The 26123-nt window shown below is 39.1% G+C and overlaps 1 protein-coding gene across 1 annotated transcript in view; it reads right to left on the reverse strand.

The window, feature by feature from the left end:
• Rgs7_2 (Regulator of G-protein signaling 7) overlaps window positions 1-23131 on the reverse strand; it is a 39802-nt gene extending 16671 nt beyond the window's left edge. The window contains exons 1-2 of the mRNA XM_054231317.1: window positions 22885-23131; window positions 13797-14912 (exon numbers count right to left, since the gene is read on the reverse strand). The gene's annotated coding sequence lies outside the window, so the exon portion shown is untranslated. The remainder of the gene's footprint in view (window positions 1-13796; window positions 14913-22884) is intronic.
• Between the last annotated feature and the right edge of the window lie 2992 nt (window positions 23132-26123).

Raw genomic sequence — 26123 nt, forward strand, 5'->3', positions numbered from 1 at the left:
TTCTTATCGACGGGGCATGAGTGAATGGCAGTTGAGTATGTGTGTGTGTGTGTGTTAGCAGTTATGAATGTTTGAACCCAAACTACATACTTATATACGATTATCTAGACAGTCGTATTATCCATGTGCCAATCATTATATGCAATCCGGATATTGGCTATTTTCGACGTTAATGAATCACCCTTTTTCGCCAAAATAATACAGAAAAATTCAAATTTGGATTGTGATCTCAAAAATCAAATTTCATTAAGCAAGGCGCGCCTAAATGTAGGCAAGTTTTCGTTCATTTATCATTTTAGTCTTCTGATCTATCTGATGATAATATTCCACAATATAGTGTACATATGTAACTTAATTTAATATAGCAGCAAAATGTCAAATGCGACCTGTCAAATAGTTAATATGGCGCCTGCAAGTATACAACGGCAGTACCTCCAAGTCATTCTAACATTTATCGATTGGTAAAAGGTAACAAGCCGCCCTGTTAATAACTGTTCGATATGAATTCTCCAAGCATTACTGGACACCATATTTGTGTGAACTACTCGTTTGTTGTTGCTGTCATTCGCCCTTTGTGCTGTTGCCTTTTTATGGCAATATCCAAATATTCTAATCAAGCAAATACACCCAAAACAATACTATCTCGTACAAAACTTTTCGTATTAAAGGGTCAAAAACAATAGCAACAGCATCAAAAAACGCAGGAACATAGCTGTAAACAACAGTTGCCAGCAGAAAGTTTTCGCAACACACCTCGGCCCTTTCGAATGCCAATAAATCGAGGCAGCTTTAAGGGCGTGTAGACGTGGGGGGAATGACGTGGCAAGAACTACGGCCAGAGCGAAATGTTTACTTATTACCCTTAAGGGTAAGGTCGCTAGTGATTTTAACTGAAGTGACAATCTCTGCTGCTCTCCCACCATTCACCCCACATGTCTCCCACGCGACCTTTCTAACTTACTTTCTTTTGCCCTGTCTTTTTGGCTACAAATGAGTGAAACAAAAGTTTCACTTATAATTTGTTCGCAAGCGTGTGAATTGCGAGATTATTCGGGTTCAAGTAGGTTGGTGAAGCTGAAACGACAAGTGTGTCAAGAGTGCGTGCATATGTATGAGGGCTGCTCACAGTGATACTTACGCGCGTATAAGGGAACTTAAGTATTAGCGCGCGTTCGGTATCTGCCATTTCCTGCAACTGAGGCAACTGAGGCTATTTATATATGTTAGAAATAAAGGTTGAGCCACTTGAGGCGAGACAGTAGAAAGCATGTACTTTTAGTTTAGTTTGCAAGAGAAATCGCGGAAGCTCCGAAATATTTCAATGGGACGAGGATAGTTATTTTTAGTCACGGATTTAATGGAGTCTTTTGATAAATTTAACATTCGAAAAAAATATCTCTCATTTGCTTTTAAATAAATTTAGAGCAAGCGATGTTCCATCAGACATCAAAAAAGTGAATAACCGACACTAAACATTCCAGCCCCGCTTTATCAGATGTTTCCTTTTTTGTCATTATTCTATTTTTTTATATTTCACAAATCTAAAAGCGTCAAAAGCTCGTGTCACCATTTCCATTTTCTTTGGCATATTTTTCCCTCCCTTTTTGTGCGCTGTCGCACTAAGTTTTCGCGATAAGTTTTATGGCACGCTGAAATTTTAACACTTCATACCAACGCTCGAACTTTAACCCTCCTCACCAGCAAGTTCTTCTGAGATACTTAGAGACAAGTTTAAGTAATTCCAGCGCGTTTTAGTTGCAGCGCAAAAATGCGAATATTTTACTCTGCGCGGCAATTAAAGAGATGCCCCTTCAAGAAGGGGAAGGAAGAGAAATAATTTCTGTGCTTTAAAATTTGTCGTTTTGCCCCTGTGCACCCAGTCAGAATAATGGGCAACAGGGTGATACAGTTTACTTGGAATCTACTTTGAAATATTTTGGCTTGTGAGGTGGAATCCAGTCTAAGCTTCTTATTGATTTCATCGAATTGTAAATATTAACCGAGGTTCGTGAGATTTTTAAAAATGGGCGGTGACATGCGTACAGTCAAATTTTTAACCGTTTTATGGATGTGACAATGATTCGAACCGTTGACTTCAGAAGCCGTTATGTTGGTCTTATGTTGAACGAGGGCAAGGCGAAGAACTTGGCGGTCATACACATAGATTTCTCGCGTCTTGGGAACTTCGTTACTGTTGGCTGCAACATGAACGATTAAGAACCGATATGAGAAAGTACTTGGAGCATTCGAGAACTTCTTTGCAAGATCTCATAAAAATCCAACTAATGCGCTGATTGAGCCATGCCGTACTCAAGACGATGACGATGTTCCAGCGAAAAGATCCTTCCTTGCCAGACTCATTGGTATACAATGGAAGCAAAAACTCCCACGCATCCAATAGAAGCACCAATGGCATAGGGACCTATCTGCACTTGGAATGAAGAAAAAAAATTCAAATAAGTCTTAGTTACTAGGGACCCTGTACAAAAAGTGTTACGTTGTAGATTTTTCCGAGCCTAAATACAGTGACACATTCAATTAACATTCACTTTGAAAAATATGATTTTATATAACTCTAAAATATTTCAAATATGTACTCTCACCAGTCACCATCATTCCCAACGGCAAATACACATTTATTTGTATGGGAGTGTTTTTGCCATCAGCTTCCGAGTTAAACAATTTCCAACAAAGTTTCACTGTTGACAGCAAAAAATTCAGAAAATTAAATAATTTAGAGAATATATGCACACACCTACACACATAAACATATGTATGTATATGTATAAGGACGTGGTTATATTGAAGCGAAAGCCACTGTTGGGTTTACGTTGCTGAACATATTCCGCTTGCCGGCTCCCCGCTGATGCTATCATTATTTTCTGTATACATTGTTGTTTTTGTATCTTTACACAATGCACTGTATGGATAACAACAGCTAAAAAATTTCCATATGAAACGACGATACCGCGCCACATGTACGAAGGCATTTGCTTGTAAGTGGTGTGTGTTCCAACAACCAGTTACCGAAAGTTGTCAAACTTCGTTAATTTTTAGCGAATTGCATGTCAGCTGTTAGATTGTGATTATTGCTGTAATTAAATTTACTAATTGTTGTGGCATGAGAATTAATAAACTCCCCTAAAATCGTAGTTGCAATTTGATTTTAAATTTTTATGGGTTCTCTGAACTTGAAGTACATAAGATCGGTTGCAATATAGGTTGTCTAGCACGGTGTACCTTGTAGAAACCTATAATAGTCGAAACCCAAGTCCACTGCAGGAAATTATGGCAAATTACTGCAGTATTTCAATCAAAAATGCTTCACTTCTTCATGTTCGACTGCCTGGAATTCCAAACTCCAGACGCTAATAACTGGATTTTTGATCATTTAAATACAACTACTGTTATTCGAAAAAATAATTTAGTTCAGTAGCAATATATATTCCGCATTTTCTGTCAATGTAAATACACCCCTCATAGACCACATTCAATATCTAAATTGAAAGCCTCAAATTGAAATCACAAAAATTCGCATACGAATTGCCACGGTTGTTGGTGAGCAGCAGAATAGAGCGTTGCTGTGATTTCATTGAATTTATTCATTAGATTTGTCCACGAGAAGCATAAAAACGAAATAGACTAAATGTCACCATAAAACTAACTGAGTCACGAAGCCGCAAATAAGAAAGCATCAATAATAAAAATAAGAAGAAGAAGCGAACAAGCGAGAGCAAGAGTAAGAAGGGACTGTACAACGACAGAGACACGTACAACGCATAAAATGGCCTACTCAAGTCAGCACAACGGACAAGTTTCATTGTTGAAGACGACATTGGACGAGAGTGAGGGAGGAGATATGCGTCGCACACAAGTGACCGCACATGGCTGCCAAATGCCGCTTTCGTTAGCTCTATTGTCACCAAAAACGCACTCATCCGCCGCCGCATTCATGCTGGAGTCATTCAAGTGGAAAATGCTTTTCATTTCTTCAGCAAAAAGTAGAATTTCGCTCAGCAATTTCTTGAAGCTTTTACTGCTGCTCCGGCTGTATCTCCAAGCACATTTAGCAGCATCCACTGGCATTGTATTGGATTTTAATATTTTTTTTTTGTTGTGAATTTCATCGATGACCAACTGTGGGCACTATTAGATAAATTGCATGAACCGCGTCGATTGTTGAGGACTGCAGTGCCACGGAAGGGCCAAAGGACATGGCCGGTTCTGCAGAAAGTAGATGTGGAGAAAATGTATGATTTGTTGCTGCACCATCAATTGGCACATCGACAGCCTCTTCGCACTGGCAGCCTCTGCTGTTCATGCTTTGCTTTCGTCAACATGCCGCCCCCAACTTGGTCGAGCGCCATCTGGCAACGCGGCATCGATAATTCGTGAAGCGAAGATGTGAGAGCTCAAGCGTGCTTTCACATACATTTTGTACATAGTGAAATAGATGTATGTGGTGCAATATATTAAATGAGACTGTCGATTGCAAGTGGAGCGAGAATTTTCAATTGAAAAATGGCATGTTTCTAACAGAGCACAGAGCACTTCATCGCATCGGAACCGAAACAGAACGAAAAACCATAGCAATCAGAAAACAATAATTTCACAATACGGAAAGGAACGCAACCGATGACCCATTTATTCGGCATAAAGTCCATTAGAATAACGAATATCATTATAAATAGTATATGGAGGCTGGGATAATTCCTGAACCGATTACACTAATTCTCGCCACCAAGATGGAAACCCTAAACTAGAACCTAAAAACTATATTCATTATCTTGAAATTTCTTTTTAGAATCACACAATCGCACAATCCCGATTATTGTAATTAAGCAAAGAAATAAACTGCCCCACAATCTTTTCAGTACTTTTAATGATAATGAAATATTTAAGCACAAAATCAGTATTAAATTTGGTGAACAATTTAAAGCAAGTGGCAGTGCTTGACCCAAATATATATCCTTATTTACTTATGTAATGCATGCACCAAGCGCCAGCTCACACAAATGCATCGCCAAACTCACCCCACATACACCCACACACACACACAAGCAAGCAAGCAAACAGCATCAAGAAAGTAACGCAGTGAGTCAAATAATTTGGCGAAAACAAGAAGAAAATTTCATTCTGAAAAATCAATAAGGATCACTGAGGATTTCAGGCGTTTAACGAGTATTTATGTAAGTGCAGCTGCAAAATACTAACTACTCGCGCTAACGACCATCGGATTGCCGCAGCAGCAGCAGCGGCTGCAAATGATGAGGTGCCGCACGCCCACACCAATCGAACAACCGTTCGGAGTACAATAACAACAACAACAACAAAAGTCGAAAGTTTACTCTGATGGTTGACACTCGAAATTCCACGAGCACTCGGGCAAGTTCAACTGACGTCGCCAAAGGATTGCGAGGGTGTTGCATTCTGCGAAGAGACCGACTACTGAAATTACTTGCCGCACAATGTAAATGAGTGCGCATTGGTATATGTGCGCGACCTGCAGGGAAAACTGAACCGATCGGCGAAATCGTTTCCCGCATAGTGACTGTGAGATCTTAAGGACCTAGATATAGAACAGATGACTGTTGGATCTTCCTGGATCACCACAGTGGTTAATTCTCCAATTGCCTGCATTGAAAAGAGCCCACACACGGCGTGCAATGGGGCCAAGTTCACTTGAGCTAGTGTCTCTTCCGGCAGGGCTTGTGAACACTCTCTAAACGCATACATTATGGCTCTCGTACGGCATACTGAAGCAGCATATTTATTTTTATGTACTTGAAAACTGAAAGGAATTTAAGTGCTCTGTGCTTTGCAATTTGCGCTTCAAGTGGAAACATATACTCGTATTTAGCCGCCACCGACTTGTGAATTGGCAATTTCCGATTGGAGCGAGTGCATCGGTGCTCGCAACAACAAATGCATTCGGGTGTGTGGGCAGATGCGGTTTGCTGCCAGCAACCCAGCGAGGCGTAGAAATCAACCGACGCAACGTCAGCAGCGTCATCTTGGCTGCGATTGGGGTTCTGCTGGTTTCTGTTGCCGCTCGCGCCTCTGACGTCATTCCAGTGATATCTTCTCCAGTGGCTGTCAGTGCGTGGTATACTTTTGTGACATGTTGATTGTCACGCGACAGCCCATCCGTGAAGATTTTGATTTAGTAAATGGAAGAAATGCAGAAAAATTACAAAGACAGTTTCTAATGAGTAAGCTAGGGCTATGTTCGATCGACGCCAAACTTTATATACCTGCGTAATGCTTATGATTTAAAGGCTTTAACTCAAATTTTGTTCAAACTAGAAGAATTCTTTTAATCAAATTTTGGCATTTCCCTATCTATTCCATTCAATCTTGTCATGCTTTTTCTCTGTCATAAAAGCAAATTTGTAAATACTCATATTAATCAGAGGTAAATTAAAATGAAAATGGATTTCAAAGTTATTTTTTAATTCTTCTTACATGTCCTCTGAGCTCCGTTGCAATTAGTGCACATTCTTCAAATGCAGCCAACCAAACTAGCCACAGCAAAGCCAACCAACGTCCTTTATGAACTGAAATGACAATGGGGATGCAGTAGCTCAAGTTGATGCAGCTAAAAATAACTCTTTTCTGGGTATTAAAAGAGAATTTTCACGAATATATTCAATCTCGGTATGCAGCACCTACCCATACATAACGGGTGTTTTCTTTAGACGTGTGGTTTTCAATGATGCAATACTCCTTTTCGGAGTTGCTCTTTTTGACAGCTGTTACTTGATTAATACTCAGTTTTGTTGACCACTTTATAATGAACTGACTTACTCCGGAAGAAGGTTTATCGCTGACATACGGACCCAATTGTTACAAAAAGTTGTCGAAATTTAGCCCTCTCGAGCGGTCACTTGCTCGAAGTCGTTTTCAAAACATAATGACCGACCCTTATCTCTATAATAGACCTAAATTCTTGAAAATAACAATAAATTAAATGCATCTATTTAATTCTTGAGAATCACTTATCTAGGAAGAACACCCTTTAAAAACACACTAATTACAAACGAGAAATAAATGCACCAACAACCGCAACAGTCATGACGTCGCTCATTTAGAATCGTAAACTTTTCAAGACCCCAGATTCAGGATTTGAATACCACAGTGCGTATAAATTATTTTTTAACGAAAATATCGCCAAATCTCTCAAATATTTTGGAAAAATTCAGAGAGAATATATTTCTTTTAATAATGTGACTCTGTGCCAAATATGGTTCAATCGGGTCATAACTTCCCCTAACTCCCGTATACCTAATTAATAAAAAAAATAAGGAACCTGAGCAAAATTTAAATTAAAATCAATCCTGCTTGATGCAACTTGATTTTCGAAATTTTTAATTGAAACTGAACTATATATTTCGATCTTCTGACAATTGGCAAAACAGTTATTTGTTTAAGAGAAGGCGGTCAGCAGACTAGTTTAACTTGCGGTTTGTACTAGTTCGGATGTCATGTAAAAGTAATCGTTTTCACTGCAGACATATCCAGTACTGCTGCTGTATGACACTATACTAAAGAAGAAATCTCTATCTCGTCGCAAAAGATTACACAAAAACATGCTTTACATACATGCTACAAAACGACTCACCCTGCAGACACGGCCGAACAACAAGCTGTCACCGCACCGAGCATTCGTGGTGGGCGAGAGAGTGGCTGCAGTGAGGGCTTGACTACCGTGTTACCGTTAGTTCGTTAGTCTAAAGGTGCGCACTTGAAACATTTTTATTAAAAATTGTAGAATGTTGACAAGATATAAACTGCCGCTCACAACCTCAGAGGCACAGTCGGCCTGCACAGCACTGCCGCACATTGTGGCAACGAAAGTGGCAACGAAATGCTCGTGAAAGCAAAAATGCAAGAAACGGCAAAAATGTTGCCTGAGTCTGTCCGCAAGTGCCAAAGAGGCAGCTGCAAGCGACCATAGTAAGTGAATGTGTTCATTGAAGCAAGATGTACCAAAGCTTGGCTGCAGCCTGCCACCTCCGAGTGCAACCAAGCCCAGGACTAGGACACATGTGTGTGCAATGACATTTGTACTTTCGTGTGAGCGTTTGCGCTTGGCATTTGAAGTTAGATTTCATTTGTATCAACGTAAAGCAATGTCAGCATCTGCGCCATGACGGCTCACACGACACATCTAATTGCAGTGGACTCCACAGCGGCTGTGAGGCGAAAGCGGGAGAGGGGCGCGTGGGCAGCAAAGAATGTCACCGAGCGTCGGTTAATGAAAAGGCCACTTATAAAGCACTTTGCCTCACATATGCCATGCCATGCTTGTCTATTGTCTCTGCTCGACGACCGTGCGCGCCCGTGTGAGTGTGTGTGTGTGGGTGTGTAAGTGAGTAGTGCGCTTAGTTTGCCCACGCTCACTTATTCACGCATGCAAATGTTATTTCTGTGTTTATTCATGTCATTTACAACTTGTAATTACATTAAGTGCACGCACATAATTATTATTATACTTTTACATAGATGCAAGGAGAAATACCAGCGCTCATATGTATGTTGGCGGCGCAAGCATAAATGCTTTAAAAGTGCACAAAGTAGTAAATGCTTGTTGTCGAGAGTAATTCATTATGCAAACACACACACACACACACACGCTACCATTTGCGTTTGTTACTTTTAAATACAAATATGTTGAAAGCAAAGCACTCTTCTTTCATTTGCATACCAGCGCAAGCAAACAGCCAAGGCCTAACAGTTAAAGTGTTGCCCGCTTCAGTGGCTGTTGGTTGGATGGGTGCATGCAGGAATGATGGAGCGCATTTGAGGGAAAAGTAAAAGCTTTTTCACGTTTTTAAATTTATTTTCGTTGTTACCTAGCGACAAAATTGGACTTTAAAACGCATTTAGCGTGGAGTGAAACCAGGAAATGATGAATAAAATATTAGGCGACCACACGCTATTAATGTTCATGAGCGAAAAAAACTGAAAAGGAGATGTTCATCTTCATTGAGTCATTTGACCGGGGTACTGCCATTAAATGAAGTCGCAGGGTATTGGAAGTAGCACAGAGTGTATCAGTTTATGCTCAGGTTTGCTCAAATTGCTTTCGAAGGTGTGAGCATCTGTGAAGATTTCTATAAAAATTAGCATTTTCATGCGAAATTTTAATTTTTTTATTATCATAGAAAAGCTATACTAGCGTGATACTAAACATATTTATGCAAAATTAAGTTACTATTATTTTTCTTTACTTTTTTTTAGTTTTATTAAAAGCCCAAAATCTGTCTATTTTTTAAATATTTCATAATTTTCTTATTTTTAAAGTTTAACACTATTTTATTGATTCTTTCTAGAGTACACAATTATTATTTTTAATTTTTTCCTTTCAAAATGGCGACTCAGGCCTGCTATTTATCACTCATCAAAGATTGATGTGAAACGAAAAAATTTAAGTGTTTCTTTAGGAAAGGATAAATCTCTCTCTCTAAAATTCAACATAAAATAAGTTAAAAAGTCAGAATTTAGTATTTTAACATTTGTGACTCCAAAAAAGTATTTTATGAATACTCTGACTAGCTTCATTACCTTAGCTATAACTTTATCAATATTTCAGATTTTTTCTGCTTCATTTTTTCAATTTGTCGGTTTTTGAAAATGTTACATGGTAAGGTACACATGATGGATTTGATATGCATTTTTTATATTATTTATATATGTACGCCTGGGAGAACAGTCCCATTATGTCACCAGAAATATTAGAAAATTACCTCAATTGAAACTTAAGCGCATAAAATCCATTTTCTAGAGAAACTTCTTCGGAAGCCTACACTTTTCATAATTCTTGAAAAAGTACACAACTCGTTTCATGCTGCTTAATTCTATTAATTACACATACAAGCTCGTTACAGAGCCTCTGCTGCTACTGTTGATTTAAAAATCCGATTGAATTAATGTGAAAAATGTAACTCATACGACATGACGCACCGAAACGATGGTAAACGCAGCGCTTATGTATGTGTGTGTGTGTGTGTTTTGCACAACGCATAAATTAAGCTCAAATTAATTTGAATTATCCTGCGAAAATGCTGCCGCCTCAAAGTAGAGAGTTGGTAGCATGAAGAAAAAAAATTATAAAATTTTTATGAAATAATCTCTCGTGAATAAAGGATCAGCGTTTTTCAAATATTTGGTTAAATTAAATGAAGATTAAATTGAATTAAATTTAAGTTTATCCTACGAACTCTTGCATATTCGAGGAAATTTTAGCAGAATATTCGCATTTAATTTTCCTTTAGTCTCGAGTTTAGGCAAGGAGAATGTTGAATGCTAGAGATATAGAACTGTCTTCTTTAACGCGCCTCTTTACTTATAAATAGGAGTGTACATGTTTACATGACTCACAGCATATGTATCATGTGTGTGTGTGTGTGTATGCTTCTTGTAATGTTGCTCGAGTGCGTGACGCATGTCAAGCGGCTGAGCGGATGAGCGACGCAAGAAAATTAGTTGAGACACCGAAACGTCTGCCTCTACAAATAAACAACTTGCTTGGGCATATGTGATGTACTCGTGGATGGCGGCTGAGCACATACATACCTCCATACACACACACACACACGTACTCAAACATACAGTTAGTGCATAAACATGTTCAGCTGCTCGAAATGGCCTAAGAAAATACGAAATAACAAGTTCGCTATGTAGAAGTGAATTAAATTAAAGAAAATAAACAAAATCGTAAAGTGAATTTGCGAAAATATCCACATTAAATCCTACACGCTCGCACATGTCCGTTCCCTGCTTTTGCTTTTGCTTTTACGCTGGCAATTGGCTACATTTATACGCAGTCATGCACGCATGTTTCGGTGGAAATATATTTTATTGAAATCTCGTTGGCATAAATAAAGCTGTTCTTCGTCTAATTTGATTGCTCAATATGTAATTGCTCCATCAGCTGTTAAACCGAAAGTCAATGGCACGAATGCGAATTTCGACACACGAAGCGTGATTGTATGCAAACGACAGTTACTTCTTCGTTTCAAAAGTGAACGAAGGGAAGTTTGGATTATGCTTCTGGAACTTTTAGTTTACCTAGAATTTAAGGCCACTTCGAAATGCACTCATTCATTTAAGTCTTCCTTCGCATTTTGGGGCTACTTAATGAATCAAATAGACGCGCAGATTTATTGCCTTCAGTTCTGTAGTCTTTCCCAACTTACACCTCTCTTAAATAGCGACCAAAATTAACGATATGGGTATCGATTTTGGTATGACATGAAACAGGTTAATATTAAAATTGCCAAGAACGAAATACTTTCAGGTTTTACATTTAACAAGTGATATATGTGAAGCCTCCCCCAACAACCTTATAGCATTTTTTAAAGTGGCAGTGATTTATTTCACGTCTTAGTTGCTGCATAAACAGCGAAGACTAATCGTTTATCGGTTGTATCGATGGCAAAGTCAAAGAAGCTATTCCACGCTCCAGCGAAAATGTCTATCGCGAATCAACATATTTCTTTAATTTATCTTGAAAAGCGTCATCGCCGCATTTTCATCAATTCTTTTATCTTCCTGTAGACTTTCTTCAACCAATGATTCCATTGGCAAACAGCGCAAACTAAGGAGGAATCATTATCAAACGACAATGCAATGAAATAAATAATCGCACGGGAACATAGTATATTGAGCACACACACACTCTAAATCTCAAAGCGTTTGACAGCGACAGTGCTAGAGGCTGAAGGAAAATACATTTTAGAGTTTTCTCACGTTTGAAAGACATTCAATGAGTTTTATGTGCGAGCAATTCAGCAAGTTCGTGCTCCTGTATGCGCTTCTAGTCAAATGTTCGCATGAAAGCCCTCGATGTTGTGGATACGCTCTACAACGAGCATTTCAAACCAAACACGGGTTGTTGAAATGCCAAATTCCATTGTTCTTGCACGTTTTTTCTGTAGAAAGGCACTCGAATGGAGCCTTGCAAACCTCATCTTCTGACACGAGTATTTCAATTAACAATTTATTTGAAAATATGTTGACTTCGACAATTTTCTTAATAGCCTTTTCGCACAGAAGTTAATTGAACAATTAACCGTCCTTTACTCGATCAAAGCGATGTCGATTTAGATAGATTTGCCATACAAAATAAAAATCGAATTTTTCTACAACAATTTGTAATCGAATACAAATCGAGTTGAAACTGGATTGCAGCTCTGCGTGTTGTCTACGCTGTAAATTTGGTTGTGGTTCTTGATAAAATAGCAATCAGCTGATGAAACTTACCAACTTCTTATGAATAGCAAAAACAAAAATGTATAACAGCTGATCGTTTATCGAATAGCCGGCAGTGCGAAGGGCAAAAACAGGTTTCTCAATTATAATCTTAATGTATTAAATTAATTGTGTGTGCGAAAAGGCTATAAGGATATAAATTTTCAATGAATTATCGAAGCAACTCTCTAGTACAGCTGAACGTAAGATATCTTTAATTAAACTGAAAAATCTGAATTTTTTTCAAAAATTCGATGTGAGTTCCTTTTGTCAGAGTTTTGCCATCCGTTATCATCCATAAAATCTAATAACAATGCGTACAATTTCACTGTCAATATGAAAGTCACGCTCTGGTTTTCCTTCGAATACTTAAATATCTGTTACTTTAGCTGACTTCTGTTGTATCGGATTGATTTCCGCCCTTTGTGCTAATAATAGATGGGCAATCCTTGCCTGCTCTTTCATTTTTCCCTATTTTTTCCATACATGCATGCATGCATGCACTTAAGTGCTTGAGTAATTCAATAACGGCAGCAGCAACAATTGTCATGTCTAAACAAACAACAACAATTGTTGCAAATGTGACCGCAATAAAAAAGAGTAGGGAAAGGTACGATGAAGAGTCCTGCTGGCCATGCAACCACAACAACGACCGCAAGCAGCCAACAATAGGCCAGCAGATAGCAACAGGCAGCCGCATACTTAACTGATCGCCGTCGAGCGCTGAAAGACAGTCTGTCACGAACGGGACGTGAGGCGTGAGGCGTGAGCGGCCCGTCCCATTGTGCAGGCGAGCATGCGATGCCATGAAATCAGGCGAATGCCAGGTAGCCCAGCGGGCGGGCGGCTAAGAGCCAGCGCTTTCGCCAATAACAAATGGCGCAGTAAATGCATTTGTCATTGGAGCGAACACAGGCAGCAATCACATCAGGCGCAACAACAACAACAACAGCAGCATGCAACAATTGAATTGTACTGGATTGGAATGCTTTTTATTCCTCGCTTTGTGTTTGGTTTTTTGTTTTCATTGTTGTTGTTGTTATAGCTTTGTCTTCTGTACATGTGCTGTTGAAAGCTCGCTCGTATTATTATTGCGTTTCAGTTATTCTGTTATTTCACATTCTTTGTATTGTATAATTACAGGAGGAAATTCTTTGTCAACCTGTGCGGCGATTATTCAACTGGGTGGGCAGCTTTCGCATTTCACATTTCACAATTTCCATTTTCATTTCGCATTTCGCATTTATGAACAATGGCCGTGGCTGCTGATTGAATAAGGTCACGTGGAAAGACGTTTTCTCGGGAATAAGTGCAGTTGAATGGTGGAGAAAGCCGTTACTCATGCTTACTTGAAGACAGAGTCCACAGTCTCAGAAGAGATATGTGACATTTGTTTCGTAACCATAACTATGCATTAACGGTTTTCAAAGTCACGAGAAATTAATCATAGCTGAAAGGAATAAACTTTCCGCAAGCAGACGCTGCGCAATAAAAATATTAAAATCTAAATAGATGTAAAGAAAGATAATATAAAAGCTTACCTTAGACCCACGACACGTGTCTACGCTGTTAGCAATCTCACTGGCCACTTCTAAGCCAGGTGCTGTTGAGCTTGGTCCACCAGGAGCTGGAGTTGGTACGTCACAGAAGAAGCTGCTGAATATCAACGGCTGCCAAGAATCCGTCGACAGCAAGTGAACCCACACACCACCGTACCGTATTAGCGATGTCGACACGAATCAAAGAGTGTTGGTGGGTGGCAAACGTTATGTTTCAGCTGAGAATGAGGTGTGGCCGACGCTAAAAGGGGCTTTTGTTGCTTGGCTACTGCTTCACTGCAGCTATGCTTGTTTTGTTTAATTAAAAATAACGCGGCTCGCGCCTGAAGCCGACTGCAGCGCTTGCGTGCCAACGGTTCGTACGCGTGTCGCAATGCTTGCCGAAATATTTATCACCGAATTCTTTAGTCTTGAGACTCACACGCACTCACACCAGCGACGACACGCGCCACTTGTGACCTTACTTTAATTTTTATTTGGCAATGCAGGCAACTACACACCGTCTCCTCTCCGAATTGTTCTTATTAGACGAAGTTTCGTATTTTCGTTCGAGTTTGTGCGAAGAAACGAAACGAATTTCCGAGGCCTTTTATTTTCACACCATCAACTGCTGCCCTGTTTTGCGCTTTTAATTAATTTGCTTGCTTTTAATTGTGCGACAATTTGAATGCTTCTAACTGGTTGCCCGCCCTTGTTGCCCTTCACTGTACTGTGCCACGGCCCGACACAGTCAACGCACCGTTTCTTGTTGTGTGCTGCTTTATTGAAACTTTATCGTGTTGCTGTTCTAGTTGTTGTTTATGTACGTTTGTTGTTTCACGCTTAAGTGCCTAATAGTTGGGCGATTTCATATTGCGCCGCTCGAAGGGTTGTTGGCACCAGCCGTAGTGCTCGGCTCTACACACCGGAAATGCGCGTCAAACGCGAATGGGCTTACTGGCTGACGCTTGCCAGCCGTGCGCTTTTAGTTGCAGTGCATATGTTTTGCTTATATTTTGACTTTTAATTATGGCTGCGTGTTGCGCGCTTCATCACTTGAATATCATTTTTAACACTTTTTTAGCAATGCACCTTTAATGTTTGAACTCTCTTCGACTTCTGCTTTTATGATGAAAAAAAAAATAAATCAAAAACTTGGTTTTCAAATTGGCTTGTCGCCTTTAAACTCCATTTATTGTTTGTTTTCATTTGGTTTGGTTCTTATAATGCGATTATGAATTAGTGATGAGCGATATTTCACTACCGGTGATTTTTTCACTGTGATTGAAAAATCGCTTATAGCAACAGCGATCAATTTTTGTAAATATCAGTGATTTAAAATCGCTATTGCAGTTAAGTAATTTGAGTTCGATCACAGTAGCTATAGAGAAGTTCAGTGCTTTTGTTCGACCACAGTACATATAGGTGTTCAGTGATTCTAATTCGATCACTGTAGCAATAGCAGTTCAGTGATTCTAATTCGATCACTTTAACAATATCAGTTCGAAAGTAGCAATCACTGTTTAGTAACAATATCAGTTCGAAAGTAGCAATCACTGTTCAGTGGTCACAGTAGAAATTTTAGTTTTGATTTCGATAATTTTGGATACAGTGATTACAAAAGCAGTTAAATGTACCCAAAATGTATTAATTAGTTAATAGTGATAACAAAAGCAGGTAAATTTTGGATATTGTTAAAATTAATAAAAATGTATATGTAAAAAATTAAAAAATAAAAAAAATTGGAGTAAAAATTCTCATAAATTCGTTTTTTTTTGTTGTGATCGCAATAGCAATAAAAAATCACAGTGATTTAAAAGTAGCAATCACTGAAATCACACTGATTCAAAAATAGCAATATCGCTCATCACTATTATGAATATCCTTAATAATTGGTTACCCATACGCTACGGTGTTCACAGATGTTTGCTCCCAAAGATAACAGTTCGAAGTAATATATAATTTTTTGGAACTACTGGTGAAATATGTAGTAGGAGAACTAAATCTTCTGAATATAGGTTTTCCAAATTTTAATTCTAATAATTATTTTAATATCAGAGAAATTTGTAAGCTGGTAAGAGTTGAGTTTGGGCTGAACTTAGTATTCGAAATTTTAACCTCAAAGTCGATCTGATTAACAAAAATTTTTATATTAAATGTAATCTACAATTCTAATACATATTCTTATTACAAAAAATAATTTTGTATAACCCTACAACGCCTCTAGCATATAGTCCTGGAGTTTCAAGTTGATCCGAGTAATAGTTTTGGAGATACAACCTGAAAAAGTTATGGAAAGTTCAGGTTGTCACTTTTTTCTCAAAATTGTGATTTTTGAAAGTCGGTTGTCAAGATTTTCCGAGAACTACTCAACCGATCTTGAGGAAAATGTTGACAGAACTTTGAGATACAATGTACAAGGACTATTAGAAAAAATCCTCAAAATTTTGAAACTGTCAAATATAATTTTAATTCTAATTTTTTTCGTTCGATCGTTCATTCATAGTTCGAGTCTTAAGTTTAACTACACACACATATCTTATATTTACACTTCAAATGATCCTGCTAGGTGATATATTATGAACGCGGACGCACTTTTTACCGATGTCTCGCCGGAAGTGACGTCATAATGACAGAGTTTTTAATATTTTTCTTAAAAGAGGTCAGTAATCCCTCATTAAGTGTTTATACCAAATATTTAATTTTTTTTTTTTTGCATAAAATTATTAAAAATAGCTCGTTTTCCCAGATGAAACCAATGTCAGCTTTTAATTTAACATTTTCAATACCCCCACTTATGTAGTTTTGTTGGCATAATTTTAGTAGTTGAATAGAAATTGAAGATATTACTTTCCGATATCTGTGAAGCTCTTCCTATCACCGCTTTGTTAAATACAAGCTTTGTAACCTGATTGTGCCACTAGTGGTTCTTGGCCGTGACAATGTTCCGTTTTCGCCCACACAAGGTGTGTTGAATAACCGGAATTTGAATTTAAAATTTCTTGCGTTTGGAGAGTCTGAATTGCGATACAAATTTACGCCGTGTTCATCGCTCACTTTGTCTGTAGCAGCCGCTAAGATTAAGCGTGTTTTTATGAGCTTTGCGATTTTCGTTTGTTAAAAGCTCGCACTTCAACGTTTGTTCGTGAATTCTTGGCGAAAACAATACCGTAAATATGCCCCAGCAACCATATTCGCCAGCCACGGCTAAGTGTGACTTTTTTTCTATTTTCAAAAGTAAGGAGAAACTTAAAGGGCGGTGCTTTTACAAGCATACAATAAATCGCTGAAAGAACCAAAGGCTGCCCCAAAAATCGAGCGTCGAGTAGCGTTTCGACGATTGGAATAAGTGCTGGCATAGGGACTAATGTAGAGGAATGAATATATAATTTTCAATAAATTAAAAGCACCATTACTTTTTGAACACACCTCGTAAAAGATACTCATTTCCACAAAGAGAAATTTAAATTTTAACTCGGGAGTATGCAAATGTTTCAAGCAAAACATGAAGCTAACATTTGTAGACACATATTTGAGATAATAAAAGTAAATTTTAGAGACATTAGACAAAGTGGAAAACTTTTCCGATGCGTTGGTGTGTTGCTCCGTCGGACTGTTTGCTGATAACAAATTTACCGCTTGTTTGTTACTCGTTGTTTACATGCATTGAGTCGGCGAGATTTGCTTCCCTTTTCGCACTTTATTTCGGTGTGCCTACCGAGAGTATGTGTGTGTAACAACTAGTTAATGATGATAAGAATGCAATTAATTAAATGTCAATTTGTTAGGGGTCCCATGAGCGTATGTATGTACTTGTACACACACATACACGTGTTTGTTATAATTATAGATAAACCGAAGCTCGCGCATTCACTGGAAATTCGACTCTACAAAGCCAAGTTGGAAAATTGTGTGACAAATTGGTTTGTGATTTCAGATTTGCTTTCCGAAAGCAATCCGCCGAAACCCACACTTCCATATTCGAAACTCTAAGCACACAATAGTCCCACTAGAAGGGGCCTTACGCCCATAAGTTGGCAACAGCAGCCTTTTGCTGGCTGTTCACCATGGTTTCACCCAACTTATTTACTTTAATGCACCATTTGAATTTATTGATTACCCTATTATGATTGCCAAGGCAATTTGTGTTTTTTTTTTTGTTTTTGTTGTTGTTGCTCAACAAGTGACGTTGCGGCGCATAATTTCGCTAGATAATAATGCTGTTATTGATAAAGACCATGGCATTAAGCGAATGCGAATATTTCAAGCGAGCACCAACAAATGGCACCACACGGCCGCTGATTTCACGTACATTTACCGTTACTTTGTCTGTTTGTTTGTCCGTCGCATGGCGAACACTTATGCGAGGGCTCCCACGAGTAGTGTGTATTCGCACGCTCGAATTGACATTACTTTGATCAACGACTGGTTGTATTCCATTTCTATTTCTATTTGTTCGCATTGACTGCGGCAACAACACCAACAACAACCTACTAAATACAAAAGGCAACTGTTTCAATGGCAACGCTCGCTAAAATTGCGCTAATATTTATTTTGTTGTTTCCCATGCCACACACACTCAAACACACACACGCACCCTCGGTCTGATGCTGGCAGCTGGCTTCGCCTACAGCAGTGCACAGAGAGTCCCAACGGCCTGAGTTGTGCGCCTACAGCTAATATAGCCAGCACAGCACAGCACAGCCTTTGGCTGGCCGGCATTGGCTTTGGCGTTGGCGTTAATGTAAATAATTTATCTTGAAAACTTTATTATCTTAAATAATTAAAAGGCAAAAACAAAAGCGAAAGGCGAATCATGAATAAATCAAGACGAGTACGGCGAGTGCCAAACAAAGCAACAACACTGCACGAACGATGAACAACTTTTGCAGGTGCCCCAGTCGAATCTACAATACAAACAACACATACACACGCGCTAAAAAGGTGTGGAAACCGAATAGTTGGCGAAATTTCGATATTAGCCGGGGAAGGGTCTACATGAACACATGCTTGTGTTCGGATGACGCCACATTCCGAACTGAGCGATTGAGTTGATTTCAGAAAATATGTGACTTATAAGCGTCTTCAAAAATTGCAGATCAATCAATTGCTGTTAGGGCATTAATCGAATGAAATTTATATTTCGAAAAACGAAATGAAACCCATAATTTCAATGAAAGATGCTTAGAGATTTTGGGAATGTTACTAAATTTGTTTCCTCAAATTGGCACCACACCACCGTTCCATATCCCTCAGTCTGTCAGGAACTCAAATTTTAGATTTTTCGATAAAGGCATACACAGATAACATTCTGGAGTAGAATTTCAAAGGACTAAAAATAATTTCCGAAAACAGCTATAAACTCTAAGAGTCCTATCCATACCGAAAACACATAATGTATATCCACAAGATTTCTTTGAATTGGATTTGACAACGGTAGCGAACGACATAAATGAACACAGATTTAGTGAATATTTCCGAGTATTAACAAAGCGTGTGTTTTAGACACGTGAAGAAGCAATGAAATTCATATTATTTTTAGGTTATAGCCAAGAATTTAGCTTTATTATAAAGATAGTGGTTTGTCATTTTGTTTTAAAAATTATTTCGCAAGTGACCGCCGCGGATATCTCGAAAAATTCCACCCGAGAGACCCAATTTTCGACCACTTTTTCCAGCAATTGGGGCCGTATGCCGGCAATAAACATTGTTCCGGAGTAACTCTGCTCATTATGAAATGTCAAACCAAACTATCCAATCCAAAAGACAAGCTCCGAAAAGGTATTACTTCATTAAAAATCACGCGTCTAAAAAAGTATTTTTACAATAGATTAAATACTTAATACTTAGAGTTTATCATATAAACCGAAAAGAGAAAACCGTTTGTTTTTTTGTTTTGTGATCCATATTTGATATAAAGATTTAAGATTTTAATGTTTTAAAAATAAACATTTGAAGTGCTTTGTTGAGACTTGTGGATTTAAAACCTGATTGTTCTTCAAGAAATTGGAAACTTTGTTTCAGTAATGTACCGAAACCCGATTTTCAGTAACCCCAAACCATTCTTCTATCTTGATATATAACAAATCGGATTCGGCGGTCTTTCATGTCGTGCTTTTTTCTAATAACGGGTTTCACTTGATACTTCTTTGGAATAAAACTGATACAGAAATGTATTATAAAAAACAAATTTGCCATTTGATTTGTAATCACAAAGCTTTCCGATAGACCGTTTAAAGTAATATAATTAATTGGAAAATTATATCGGATAGTTTTTGAGACTTGTCCTTCAACTAAGAATAAGTATATATTTGTTCCCTATCTACTCACTAGTTCTTGTTCATTATAATATAAAATTTTCAGAAGAGAAGCTGAATACGGTGGTGGTTTATAATAAGTTCATTGATATTTCCAAAGTCACTTTAAGAGTTCTTTATCAATCTCAATGTCCTTATAGCCTCTACTTTAGGGGCCTTGCATTTATGGATTCATGGATTTCACACATTTTAACTGGTTACAAGATTAATTTATACTGTTTATTCGCAACAATTTTTCACAAATGATTTTATTAGCTGCCTTTAGCAATTCAGCGCAGCTCTTCATAGAGAATTCAGCCGACGAACGTCATTTATCGCTTCAGAAAAATCTTTTTGTTTTTATTGAAATTTCTTCGAATCCATTCATTGGCTTTGGAGCCTTTTTGTCACCCACAAAAGTATGCTGATGATTAATAAAAACGTAGACGCACACACAAGTCACCGAAATCAGAGCTCTTTAAGAACGATCCACGCGGACGAAACAATTGAAAATCACTTGGGAAATAACGGTGAGAACGATTTAAATGCACCGTGGACGCGTTCACGTTACACCGCTGCTGACATCGAGTTCTGCGCGATTTGTGAACGGACGGACGTACATTGGCGAACTGGCGACTGCGTCCAGCGACCAGCAGCCAAGCAATGGCTGTCAGACAATCAGGCTCAACCTTGCAGCGAGGGATGATAGTATGAGTACAACAACACCGATCGTCTGACTTACAGTTGAATGAATGAAGTGAATTAAAATGAAACAGAAACTGAAGCCGAAATTGAATTCGAATCGACAACCAACAACGAACAACAAACGCTTCCAGGCGGCATATGGAACAAACGAAGTGTCCGATTGCTTGGAAGAGCGCCAAGCACCCACACACATACACACGCCAATAAGAAGCACTAATAGGCATAACTATGACTACAGAACGCACTAAAAACCCTCAACATTTGTAGATACACTTCATTTCGAAACTTTGACTTTCGCCACAAAAAAACTGTAAAACACTAAACTTGAGTTGGTGAAAAATACAACAAGAGCGTAGCACCAGTTAAGGTTAGGACTCTAAAGGGAGAAATACTTTAATTTTCGTGTTTTCGTAAGGTAAAGCGTTCACCATTAAAAGTCACGAAGCCGCCTGGAATGTTTGAAATGAGAGAGAACGTGTTTCGTGACTAAGTACGTGAGAGCAGTCAATGTAAGAGTATAAATGTGGAGTGTGCTTGTCAAATTTTGGTGATTACCCAACTTGGAAAATATTTAACCAAACTACTGAGTCCATAAAGATAATTTAACGGCTTGAGACAAGGCAAATTCTTGTTCCAAAACTGAGGAACTCATGTCGCCCATTGTAATGTAAATGAGCTGCATGAAACTGGGCTTATTTTATTATGTTCGTTAGGCCCTGTCCCGATTGCAATTCAGTTCCACAGTTTTAAACCGTGGAACCGATTGATAACCTTCTGATCTATTTACAATTGGGATTTCTAGGATTTAAGATCGCTTTAAATACATTAAATTTCTTTCTCTCCTAAATAATCAAACGACTTAAAGAAATGTAGTTCCTACAGGCCAAAGAGCAAAAAAATGTTGTTTTACCGTAGCAGGGTTGCATTTAATTGTTAAATTCGTCTTATTTAACGCTCGAGAAGTGCGGATGTCATGACCAATAGTGGTTGTTGTTGGCGTGTATGCTCAGCTGTTTTTCACAGCACCCATGTACATATGTAAGTCGACAGAGCATTCGCGAGTTTGAATGCGACGGGGACTGCCACGACTGTGTTTGTGTTCGAGCTGAATGAAATGCGCAAAAATTTTGAGCAAATGAAAAAATTACGTATTCGACCTTGCCGAGTGCCTCAACCCCGGTGGAGTAGGCCAGGCCGCTCGGTAACGAGCGGAGACAACAGCACAAAGCAAGTAAATGGAGTGCGAACAGCATAACTTTACGGCACATATTTACACTTTCATCTACGTACTTTTTGCAAGTAGCGAGCTTTCGAGCATCTATGTAACAACATTGTACCCACTTTCTTCAAAAATTAGGCTATTTTCATGGATCTCAAATAGTTTGTCTTCCATTTATAATGTTAACCATTATCCACGATTTCATTAGAGCCCATCTTTTCGCATGTAAATACATAAAATCTACTGGGTCGAGCCCAGCGCAGGGGTCCGCTGCACGCGAGCAGCCAAATGTTTCTTCTTTGGACCCCATTTCGCATATCCAGTTAATTACGAATGAAATAAAAAGTCCATTTATATTATTCATTTATTAGGTGCTACGTGAATTGCACACGACGTAGCGTCTAAATTCACATCTGTCTGGTGTACTCGCTGCCAATTTCGCCCCCACCTTTGCCCTTGACACATTCGCTCGGTAAGCCTAAGGCACATTTCCCCGAGCAGCAGCAGAACTCACTGAAAGTACCGCAAAGGCGAAACCGAAAATTCACCTTCATGCTTCAAAGCATTTATTTCATTTCACGTTCTGTTTACGTATTTCTGGATTTTGTTTTTTTTTTGGTTTTTTGCCACAGTCTGTGTCTGGCTGCTGCCCATTGTATTTCGCGATTTCTTAATAAAACGCGTATTTTCACACATCGCATAACACAAACAAACCCGAAACAGAGGCAAAAGAAATCAAATCGTCGATGCTCTGCAGTTAGCGCGCTGCCACCGCGCCAGCCGCCGTCTCAGCGCCCTCCCCCACAAGCTGAGCGCTGGGCTGCAAAATTCGGCGTTTTTTCACTACTCCATTGGCCCAGCATTTGCTCACCTTTCCACACAGTTTCCACTTTCAATTGTACTTTTTGCACTGTTCTCTTTCTCTGCGCACTTTTTGAATTTTAGAATATAATTTTTTCGAATTTTTGTAACAATTATTTATGAAATACTGCAACTTTTATTTGCTGCTTTGCTGATTTTTCCTTGTACAACATCAAAGCGTCCACTCACGGCACACACGACGCAGGACAAGGACGTCCGCCGCACGAACGAAAGTCAGAGCCTTGTCTGCTGAGTTGGAAAATTTGTATTTTCCTCTATGGCGCTATCGCCAACTCAACTATGGGCACGAACATCACTCGTCGCTTCGGACGCGGCTCTCTCTCGTGCATATTGTGCTGTACACTGTCTTCCAACGTGCTCTGGGGTTTTTCCGCTCCGGTGGAGAGCAAGTGCTCAATACACATAGGCGCATATCTAACGGCATTTACTCATACATATACTTACGTCGTATTTTGTATCTATCGCAAAAGCGCAAAATCTGACTGGAACGCTGGCGAAGGAAAACGGGAGCGTAAGCGTTAGCTTGAGCATCGTGATGGCGTCGTTTTCATTTAGGGCGGTTGCTCAGCTGCGCTCTCCGCTCTTACTTCCAGTCGCTAAGGCCTTCGGGCTGCAAGCATCATGCGTCCACTCACACATCCCCAAGTGAGTGTCTATGGCACCCACAACAGCGAGTGTTCCTTCAAAGCAATCGAACTTCGCTGACTGCAGCAGCACTTTTGAGTAATGCGTCTCTTCACCTGTGCGTGCCTGTATGTGTGTGTGTGTGTGGTCTCCTTAGTTTGTTTATCAACGCAATTCGGCAAATTCGGTCGGTTTCATTATCTCCTCGCCGTTTGTGTTTTATTACTACTTTGCGTGTGCCGTTCCCATCTCGAACGCGCCATCACTGTGACTGTCAAAATTCCACCTATACAAGTATAAGCCTGCCCAATTGCGGAGTTTTCCGGTAATTTTATAATATTTATCTTTACAGTTAACTCGATATCGTAAACAATTTATAAAAATTAATTTTTAAGGTCAATAAAAAGCTTTCACCGACAGATGTTAGTATATATTTATTTGAGCTGTGTTTTATGTGTGTTGCCCAGAAATCAAAGAATTCTTCAATATAGTCTTATATGGGTTCAAATTAGATGACTGCCTTAACTGTCCTTTTAAGTTTCGGCCAGCAAGAGCGGATCTTCGATCTTTCGAACACCATTTATTCCAGTATTTCTTAAAGGTTGCTGGGGATTCTGACATGGATTTTACATTCGTCTCTCTTAAAAATAAACACTTTACCGAAATTACATTATGAACTCTAATTTATTAAACTTTCTCTTAAGCTTTCTCTGAAGGGTACCGTTACCTATGCAGCATGTCGTCCATTCTCTCTGAAAGAAAACGAAATCTGATAACCCAGCCAAATATTTGCAAATACAACAAACAAGAGCTCTGCAACCGAGATTCAATGCATATCAAGTGAAAACAACAAGAAATGCTCCTAAGTATGAAATAATAAAGTTGTCTGAAAGCACGTATTACCCTCAATTCACGATGAAGTGGAAGTAATGGATAAGTATCAGTCATCAGAAGGAAAACATAACTCTAACAAAAAGCCGCAGAACTGAAGATACCCAGTAGAGATGAGATGTCCGTGCGAATTTTCTAACTTCTCTATACTGTTCAAAGAGGCACCATTCAATCAAAAGTTAAACCACAATTCCCACAGATAACTTGTTTACTCCAGATCGCCACTGGTTCACTTGGCCCTTAACATCAATTGGCACTCACTCATACACTTTCGCTGGCCGCTTCCTTTTGGGATCGCATGTAGATTTGTGTTATGAGACCCCACCACCACCGCCACCACAGCCGACACACATCGGTGTGCCGAAACAATCTCAAAGTCATCAGCAACAAGCCAACATAACGGCATCAACAAACACTCGTGCAGCAACAACAGCCACCTCAAACAACAATAAGTATCATCAAGCGAGATAATCAACAACAACAACAACAACAAAATGAACATACAAACACTGAATATGCAACACAAGGGAAACAACCGGCAACACAATGAAGTGCGACCGACCGCCACCGTCCCAAGAGCGTAGCGCCAAAGCTCGAGCAGGTGATTGCATGCTTGTGCACAGACACACTCGAGCACTTGCACAAGGGCCAGTACGACTGTACGCGGCGTGCACATAACCCGCAGTAAAAATGTGTTATAGCGCCGAAGGAACACTATTCAATGTTTGTTATAAGTCTGGACCATTTATTTTGACTGATTTATGATCGTGTGAATCGGTCAATTGTGAACCCACACGGTTCTTGCTTTGCATAGAGCTTTCCCAGGTTATTCAAAAAGCCATTTACATGAACCATAGATCTATCACATTACATTAGTTCAAAGGATAGATCTCCACGACTGCAGAGAATCTCATTTAGACAATTGTGGCAGCCAAATACTCCTAACGGATCACTTCGCTGAGTTCGCCGAAAGTGTGGATGCCGAGGTGTTTTAACTTTTGTCAGGCTCATGCTGGACATTGAAGAAGAAAGCGTTTCGATGATTCCTCTCCGCCTTCCTGCAAGCAGCGTTGGCAACTTGCGTCTAGCTGGATCCCGAATCTTATGTGTACAGATTCGATCAATGATTGCGGCGAGATGGACCGTTTTTCGTCCACCGAAAGACCTCGCAACTGCACAGGTGCTGGTTTCTGTCCAGTGTATATCGAGATCACACGAAGTCGGTGTCGAACTGAATGTATGGAACTTGTATCTATATTTTACTTCGCGTTTTACTACTGGGTGCATATGTACAATACATGTTGGATGTATTAGAATGTACATATAATAAGAACCAAGTAAATATAAATAACTAAAACACATGTGCGGAAACTGTCTCTATGATTGTAAGAATTCTATATGAATATATTGTTCCCGATTTTGCATCTCTGAGAGTATCGAACTAGGACGGAATTGGCAAACATGATCAAGCCAACTCGTTCCATACGAAGTTTGTGCTTACATTTTCTCGCTCGGTTTATATTTTAAGAACATCCAATCGGATGTTAAACTTTCTGGAGCCAAATTGTGTACTTGGTCCAGAATTTTTCATCATCAAATTAGTAAATGGTCCAATGACAAAGGAGTGAGGTTATGTTTAGTCTTTCTTCCGCAAGGTCGGCTTAACTGTCAAAACAGATTTGTAACTTTAACCGTTAATCAAAAACTACAAAG

Source organism: Zeugodacus cucurbitae, chromosome 5, assembly GCF_028554725.1.
Source record: "Zeugodacus cucurbitae isolate PBARC_wt_2022May chromosome 5, idZeuCucr1.2, whole genome shotgun sequence".
Taxonomy (NCBI): domain Eukaryota; kingdom Metazoa; phylum Arthropoda; class Insecta; order Diptera; family Tephritidae; genus Zeugodacus; species Zeugodacus cucurbitae.